General features: G+C 34.3%; 1 long non-coding RNA gene across 1 annotated transcript in view; it reads left to right on the forward strand.

The window, feature by feature from the left end:
* LOC107662267 (uncharacterized) overlaps nucleotides 1-9,554 on the forward strand; it is a 95,046-nt gene that overhangs the window by 70,360 nt on the left and 15,132 nt on the right. The window contains exon 3 of the long non-coding RNA XR_001631200.1: nucleotides 435-499. This is a non-coding gene — a long non-coding RNA (uncharacterized LOC107662267). The remainder of the gene's footprint in view (nucleotides 1-434; nucleotides 500-9,554) is intronic.

The raw sequence follows: 9,554 nt of genomic DNA on the forward strand, positions 1-9,554 counted from the left end.
CTGTGTGCATTGAATTTATTTAATACACGAGTTTCACAATTTGAGTTGAATTACTGAAATGAACTTTTCCACGACATTCTAATTTATTGAGATGCACCTGTATGTCTAAAAACTAAATACAACTTGCTAGGCTAAACATATAGCACAATGGGGCAACAGTGTTGCATGCTACAGATTGAAACATCTCGTTACATTATGCTATTTAAAAAATAAATAATAAGCCATTTTCAGTGCATATACTCTCCGAACATAACCGAACAGAGATTTTGAGAACAAAGAAAACAAAATGTTGTGTGTTCAAACAAGTTTGCCTTTTCTCGCTCAAATCTGAATTACAGCTAATAGTGACACATCTTTAAAAAGAAACACTCACAGAATCAGATCTTTCAATGTTGGATCTAATCTTCCATTATTCATGTGTGTGTGTTATACAGGCATCAAATGGTTGGATATTGGCATCGCCTGCAGCTCTCAAAGCCATGCTGTCTGATGGGGGAGGGTAAGCAGCTCTCTTACTGTCTGAGTGCATACTGTACCGAGACACAGGAGAAAATGTTCCAGGCTTTGGCTGTCTGGATGCATGCAAACATTTGTGTGAATGTCTGTACAATGTGTGCACTTTGTTTTGGGGTGTGCATATTGTGTGTGCGTGTTCTGAGCGTGTGTGTGGGAGGGCAAGAGCTCTTCTTGCAAGACCCCATTAGAGAGCAGAACAAAGCGGCAGAACAAGAGGTAAAGGTCTGCCTCACGTCTGCAGTTCCCCACTGCAACAAAGCCAATAAATGATACCTGCTGCATTGCTAATGACATAATTATGTGTGCAAGTGTTCAGATTCACACACTTTCTAATGTATTTTGTTGTGGAGGCTTTCAATGGATGCTCAGATGTCTTGAGAAATAGTGAAAAGGAGTCATGAGTTTAGATTTAATATGCAGGTCAGAGCAAAATAGAGATTAGATCACATTTTTTAAGATGAGCTTGAAACAATATCACTAACTAGGTTTTGTTAGATTTTGAGAGTAATGTTTTCCTGTGTAAAGCTATGCAGTTGCTAGGATGTTCTGAGTGGTTAGTAGGGTGTTTAGAGCCATATGAAATCTGTTTTAATTTTTACCAAATTCTCTCCCCCCCCCCCCTCTGTTTTTTAATGGTTCAGTTCAATTTTAGTAATCACCTTTTGATTCATGTATAATTAATTAAAATGATCATAAATTACTATTATTATAAATTATAAACTACAGTTTTTGGGCCCTATGAAATCTGCATCATTTACCCCAAACTCCATTTTTGTGTTTTAAAGGTGTAGTATGTAATATTGACAGATAGCGGATGAAATGGGTACTGCAGTCCAAATTCAAAATATTGTTTCTACCGCCCCCCTCCTCAGACTCAACACTCACAGGGGTTGCCAGATTGAGGACATGCAACAGGGACAAGCACGACTGACATTGGTAGGCGACTAGGCTTAGACTGTTAGCTGATGAGGTGATTAATCCACGTTTTAATATGCCTCTGGTCATGGAGATTTTTTAGATGGTTGTCGAGGCTTTTTAGGTCGGGTAGAATCTGCGATCTCTGATCCAGTTCGTTTGCCAGTTTCCATGGCTGCAGTACGCCGTGTTTTCCGCCAACTGACAACCCGGGGTGTTGAAATACTATTGGGCAAATTGTCAATGGGCGGAATCACAGAGACCAAAACAAAAACAGACATTCCGACACAGAACGCACATTTCAAAGTAGAATAACTATCCGTAGCATATGTTTTTCAGAGAAACAACTATGTGAACTTAGCATGTTTCCTAATTATCTGCAATTATATATGGTATTTTTATGCTTTAGTACAAAAAATTACATGCAGCACTTTTCATTTTTTAATGGTTTTATTAAATTTTAATAATAAAAAGCATGTTTTTAAAACAAACAATATAATTATTTTATTTTATTAACAATTTTTATGTTTTTATGCCTAGATTTCTTGACTGATCCAGTTCGTTTGCCAGTTTCCATGGCTGCAGTACGCCGTGTTTTCCGCCAACTGACAACCCGGGGTGTTGAAATACTATTGGGCAAATTGTCAATGGGCGGAATCACAGAGACCAAAACAAAAACAGACATTCCGACACAGAACGCACATTTCAAAGTAGAATAACTGACTGTAGGATTGTTTTTCAGAGAAACAAGTATGTCAGCTTAGCATGTTTCCTAAATATCTGCAAACATTTTATGGTATTTTTATGCTTTAGTACAGTCAAAAAAGTATTATTTGCAGCGCCTTTAAGTTGCCTGGATTCCTTTTTTAATGGTTTTATTACGTTTTAATAATGAAAAGCATGTTTGTAAGACTTTACCAATTGAACTCTTTCTCCGCCAGTATTTTTTTCTTTAAAGTTGCCAGCCACCACCAGCATTTTTGATCATTTTCACTAATTTAAATGATTTTAATGGCACCCAGAATATTTTGTTGTATGAATATCTGAACATGCAATATGTCAAAACAAAGAACAGAGCCTCTGCTTTAAAAATAAAAAACACATTTTATTCTTAATGCAATCTTTTTTTATCAACACTTGAATGTGGGTAAGTTTAAGCTTGAAAACCAAAAGCTTTTCTTGAACAAAAAGCTGAGAAAATCGCTACGCCTGGATCAGATTCAGAACGATGATCAAATTATAGATGGAATAGATCACTTCCATCAACACACCAAAGCCCGCATGGTCCTATTCCACTTCCTGGACCATCATTTCATTCGGTAAAGTTAGGCAGTTTTGATTTATATGCTGTTTAATGTTTGATGATTGCGTTATGACATATGCATCTGCTTACATATGTGATTGCTTGTTTCTGCTTCTTCTTCGCTGTGTTTTGATCCAGACGTTCAGTAATCTTTCAGAAGATGTGTAATAGCACCTCCTACCATACACCAGTGAAAACGCGGAAAGCCAGACAATTCTGTCAATGGCGGGGAAAGAGTTAATAATTGTATGTATTTATTAATTTTTCCAGCAATGGAAATTAATTGTGCAGCCCTACTTTTGATTTACTCATCCAAAATGTGTCAAATTACATGACATTGCGACAGATTTTTATTTTATGTCTGAATTTCATGACTTCACCCGTGTTTTCTGCATGGCTGAAATCATAGGGCCCTAGGTGATGCTCTGTGGTTGTTATTGTGTTAATGTCAGTAAATAATAGTGCTGTTTGCCTTAGCAAACACCACTGATGAATAACTCCGAGAACTGTATGTGCAAGTGCATGTGTGAATGCTACTTGTCTTTTTTCCTCTCCACATGCTCAGGACTCTCAGGCAATCCTTTGTGTGAGAGTGGTCTGTGTGCATGTGTGGGTGTGTGTCCAGTCAGGCCGACTGAGGCCATTCCTGCTCCAGGGATGATGCTTTATACAGACGTGAAGTGGATGCCTAGCTGGAAATGTTATTGCTTAGAGGTTGCTCTTTCATAGCACAAGAGGTTTAATGGAGGTTTAAGGGTCAACTTTGTCTCAGGTATTTCTCCTTTCTTTTTTTTTATTAAGTGAAATACACACAAATAAGACTATAGTTGACAAACTAATGAAAAAAAAAAAGACAATTGCAGTTTTCATTGCATTCTGACTTTAATTAATATATAAAATATTTGCTTAATACTGTATATTTATTTTTAATTAATAATAAATAATAAAATAAAGTTATATTTGTTAACATTTTTAAGAAATATTGCAGTTTCTATTTTAAATCATAACAAATTATTATTATTATTATTATTTTTTTTTTTTTGTAGATAGAGAAAATACAAAAATGGAAAAGTCCTGCCCAACTTTTTTCTCATTTGAGAGGCATTTTTACTCGAATGTACATCACAAAAGATCATCACTATTTCCACTTCATGCTGACTTTAATTAATATACATATAAAATGCATGAGTGCAGCTCTTGGAAGATTTTAATGTTAATGTTAATTTGGAGATTTTTGTATATTCGTCATGCACGTATGTTATCTCTGTTTTGGGATCATTTTGTTCACTGTTCCAAACAGTCTACATGCACTTGCACATGCTTGTCTCCACTGCTGTTACAGTATGATCAATTGAGCTAAACAAAACAGTCCAACTTCCTGTATCAATGTGATACAAGTCATAAAACATTTTACTGTCACATTATTCTTAGAGCTGAAGGCATCATAATGTAGTTTGCATGTTACATGTTAGATTTACAGGCAAGCGTTGAACATAATTGTCTCTGCACCAAATCCCTGCAGAACCTGTGCTGTTGCAGAACGTTGCACTTGGCATGCTGGGACACTGAATGGCTTTGGTTAGTGGGGACAGATGGATGAGGGAGGATGTGAAGGATTGATGGCACAATTTTGGACTTATCTCCACTTCCTGTCGGTGTGCTGTTGGCCAGCTCATTGGCTAATTAGTATGGCAGCGATGATGTCATTGTACAGTCAACATCGCTGAATGAATTTCTAACATTTGTTTAACAGTAAAAAGACTTGGGGAAGCCTTTTGCATTAATATTGATGGTAAATAAATATTAAGGATACCAAATTACTACTATTAATTGCTACTAATAAAATCATAAAATTATTCTTATAGTTATATTTTATAATAATTTATAATATATTCATGCATTATTTCTAATATATTATTATTAAAAATAAATAAATGTTTTTTTAGTAATGAGAAAAATAACTTTTAATATATTTTTTCAAATAAGGAATTTAAAGTTAACCTTTATTATAACCCTAATTATTATAATGTTGCGATGTGTATCATAATATTATTTTATAATTATATTTTATAATGTATAATTTCTATTATATTTATAATATTTGTATAATATATCAAATATTATTGAATATATCATATGTATTATTATTATTATTATTATATTTTTGAAATTATAAAAAATAATCCAGACTACAGTAATAATATATATTTTTTAATGTTTATTTATATTAATATTATAATATTATATATTAATTATTATTATATTTGTTATAATATTTGTATATAATATTGTTATTATTATGATTATATTTTTGAACAATACAGTCACATTTTCTTGTCTTTTAATAACTTTTTTTTTTTTCAAAAGGATGACCTGTATTATAACCCCAATTATCATTATGTTGTGATGTTTAACATGCAACTCTATAAGATCAGAAATCGAGATGAGGTGCAGTATTTGAGTATTCTACATTAAGTAGCGTTTGAGTGTGTGACTGCTGCTGTACTACTGCATGATTTGCCGTGATTAACAGAACAGCCCAAGTGCCTGTGGGACTTTATTAAGACCGCCAAGCAAATGAAAATGACAGGTTGTTGACCCCTTTTTGGAAAGTGTTTCCTGTGTCTCTCTCTCTCTCTTCTCGCCTGGCTCAAGCCAATATGACAATGAGGACACATCACAGGGGATCGCTGGGTTGGAGAAGACTGCCCTCCATTACAACACACACACACAGTAGAACATGACCTTGAGAAGCCAGCATTCATTTGTTGTGGAAGTTTGAGCAAGTAGCAGTGTGTTTATTTCTTTGTTTATATTGAACTATGTACACTACTTCAATATATAGTCTAAAAATGTAAATGGATAAATATTAAATATTTATATCAGTTTAATTTACTGCATGTATTAAGATTCATGCTGAGATTGACTAAATTCTCCAATTGGTTCCACTCAAGTCCTGCTCTGCCGAGGGTTGAACATTCCCAGTTGATCTTATTTGTATTTGTGTACATATATAAGTGTGTGCGTACATTTTTACGTTTGGATAGACACTGACACTTAGGAATCTACAATGTAAAGCCAATATGTAAATCTTTACAAATCCTGTTTTGAATGATGGGCATATATGAAAGAGAAACTTGGTCAGAGAACAGCCTTAATTGGCCAATTTATGTATAAATGAAACCCTGATTAAACTAGTTAAAGTAATCCATTTGCAATTTTTGTGTGGCTGAATTATCAAAACTCAACAAATACGGCATATTAATAAAACAATATTACAGATCATGGTTAGTAAATTCAGTGAAGATGAATTAAATTGATCAAAATTGACATTTAAAAACACATTTATAATGTTAGATTTGTATTTCAGATAGATGCTGCTCTTTGCACTCTATTCATTAAAGAATCCTGAAAAAAACATATATCAAGGTTTTTACAAAAAATATGAAGCAGCACAACTGTTTTTAACATTAATAATAAGAAATGTTTCTTGCGCAGCAAATCAGCATATTGGAATGATTTCTGAAGGATCATGTGACACTGAAGACTGGACTAGAAAACAGTTATTTTAATAATATTATTTTAATATTTTTTGTTATAATATTTAACTATATTAGTTTTAGCAGTATTTTTAAAAATGAATGCAGCTTTTTTGTGTAAATAAATAAATAAGTATTACTGAACCCAAACCTTTGAACATTAGTGTACACAAAAAGATTTCCATTTTAATGGCTGTCCATGCATTTTGTACGTTTAATTATCTACTAAACCCTAAAAATGTATCCATGCTACAACTTACAAATACCTAGAAATATAATGAAATCATGTTTAACATTTACAAAGTCCAATGTAAAAGACTTCCAAATTGAATTACAGGACACTAACTAATGTATATGCTGCACAAAAAGTTACTCTGAAGATGTAGAGTGAGTGTGAGAGATGAGAATATAATCCAGTGATTTTAGTCCCTGTGTACTACATGATTAGTCTACGATGGACGGACCCGTCAGATTATGAACACTTGGAAGAGAATTTAGTTTAATGGAAGTGTCTGAACTACATTTCTTGGTTCATTAGTGTTCTAGTAGCTTGAGGTGGAACTGCATGGAGACCAAGAGGATTGTGCTGTGCCTCACTGGACACACAGAGTCAATGTTAAGGTTGTCTATATAACTACTGCCTCAGAAGTCATTTTATCACTTATCTCATTCTGTGTTGGACAAGCTTGATTTAAAATAATCACATTTTGTTGCTTTGCAGCCTGAAATGAAGATGGACACAGTTTTTGTTTTATCCAGCTGTATTTATTCAGTGCAACTTATAACATCCAAGTGAAAGATATAACACCAACATATCAGGAAAAAAAAAAAATAATAAAAAAACAGAATCACTGAGTTGGAAAAAGGATCACCCCCCTCCTAAAAATGACTTGTAAACTCAAGTCAAACTCAACTTGTTTGTCTTCTTTAAAGGGGTCATATGATGCAATTTCAATTTGCCCTTTCTCTTTGGAGTGTTACAAGCTCTTGGTGCATAAAGAAGATCTTTAAAGTTGCAAAGACTAAAGTCTCAAATCCAAAGAGATATTCTTTATAAAAGTTAAGAGTCGTAACTTTTATTCTCGCTGTAGTATTGTTGCTGCCGCCGTGTCGTGAAGGCGCTGTGTGATTCGTTGTGAAAGCGAAACTACTTTGTTTGGCCTTCCATAAGAGGACCATATCCGCTTTGTCATGCCTAGAGCTGATCCGTGCTGGTTGCAGAGGAAATACATCAACTTCGCGCTGTGGATCGCCGGAACGGCTTTCACCGTGGACGAAGCGGAGTCCAGCCCGGGGTCGTCACATGTGGTTGCCGCAAGCCCGCCAGACGCTCCTTCGTCAAATCCACCGGCAGCGCCGTTCTCAAGCCCGCCGGCCTCCGCTCACTCAAGCCCGCCGCCTTTTTAGCAACGTCATATGACCCCTTTAAACCATTTTGTAGTACAAACCCAATTGCTGTTCCATGCTGGTTGCTGTTACTTTTAACACGTCTTCCTTTGGACCACGGAACATCCATCACACCGTGACATGATCCTACTTCCCCATGCCCAATCCAGCCTTTAGCCTATACTTTCCCCAGTGATAGCACCGGATGCCCCAGACTTCAAGGGCAAACCTCCGTTCCCTGTGCAGCCTGAGTGAAGCTCTCTACAGAATCAGATTTAGGTTGCTTCTTTCAAAGGAATTTTTAAAACCATGGAATCATGAGCAATTAAAATTATTTTTTATTTATGTATTTTTTTTTATTAAAAGAGCATGATGTATAATAAAAACATACTGTAACCTTGTGCAAAAGGCAGACAAAAAGCAGTGAATCCAGCATAGCTACACTTGAAGATTTGAGTTCAGTTCTGTATGCATTAACATTTAGATGTAAATATAATCCATCTCCTCATGTAAATTAGAGTTTAAAGAGTTCTTTGTATTTTTTGCAAGTTATCAAATACCTCATGTAGTAATTTAAACAAAAGATCACTTTCTTTTCTGTATAGAGCTGCAGTTTTGTTCACAGATGTTGCACTTACACTGCATGTGTGGTGTGAAAGATGATCATCAGGGTGGAAAATGATCATGAAAACTTTATCGTAAGTGGCCCTCAGTGGAGAAGAAAGTATGATGTGACCCCTTTTACATGATAAAGGCCAGCCATATGAGGAAAGGTTCCAGCTGCATTGTTTTGTTTGTTGTCAAATTCAGAGACTTGGGCTGAATCATCCAAGGAACAAGGTTATCCTGCGCTCTCCTTCTTCGCTCTTGTTTTAAGGGGAAGATGCGAATGCTTGCGTTATGACTCACTGAAAGAGAATATTCTAAAGAAACATATTTTGCTGGCAATGCGATATGCATTTCTAATTCCACCTCATTTGAACTGCATACAAAGGCGATTCCAGGATAAACATTCGGATGAAAGCGTACTGTCTGGCAGCACATTAAAAGAATGAGATCAACATCTAAACATGCGGCATAGTGGAAAATGATATGACCACCAATCGAGCTAAACGCATAATCCATATAAATCAAAGGCTCCATACACATCTGTCTTCTGTTCACATTGTTGGTTATGTGAGGATATAAGGAGTTAAGCTGCAGCAATTCTGTCTACAGAACTCTTCTTGTAGTCTTTCTCTTAGCTTATTTATCTGTCTTTTAGGGGCAGGAATTGGCAGCACAGCAATATAAAAGAAAACAATTCTATAATGGAATGAATATAAATTTAAATTATTTTCATGTTTTGCAATAAATTAGGTACAGGACATTTTAACGTGACTTCCGTAAGTATAGCATTTCTTTCAAATACAAGAGTTAATTTTCCTTTTCCTAAAAGTATAAGATATAGGACCATTTCTAATTGATTTAGGACAAATAAACTTGAAAACATGTCCCATATCTGTAGAAATAGTGGTATATTTAAGGTGTGCAAGTATTGTTAGTATTTGTGAGCATGATGAGTATTGTAGCTCAAGTGTGATTATCATTTTTTTTTAATAGCCCACCAGTGTTATTTTAGTATTATTTTATATTCTATAGTTTTTTATTAAATCGTATATTTTAATTATTATTTCTATTTAATTAATTATTATTATATTTTAGATTTTCAGTTTTAATTTGAATTGTAATTAATTTTTTTGTAATTTTACTTTTATTTTCATTTTACTTGTACTTTTGTTCTTTTTAAATATTACTGTTTGCTGTTTAATTACTGTTTCAGTTGTAGTTATTTTAGTGCTTCATCTTAATCTTTTATAAATATATATATATATATATATATATATATATATATT

This window comes from Sinocyclocheilus anshuiensis, unplaced genomic scaffold (genome assembly GCF_001515605.1).
Source record: "Sinocyclocheilus anshuiensis isolate Anshui unplaced genomic scaffold, SAMN03320099.WGS_v1.1 scaffold579, whole genome shotgun sequence".
NCBI classification, from domain to species: domain Eukaryota; kingdom Metazoa; phylum Chordata; class Actinopteri; order Cypriniformes; family Cyprinidae; genus Sinocyclocheilus; species Sinocyclocheilus anshuiensis.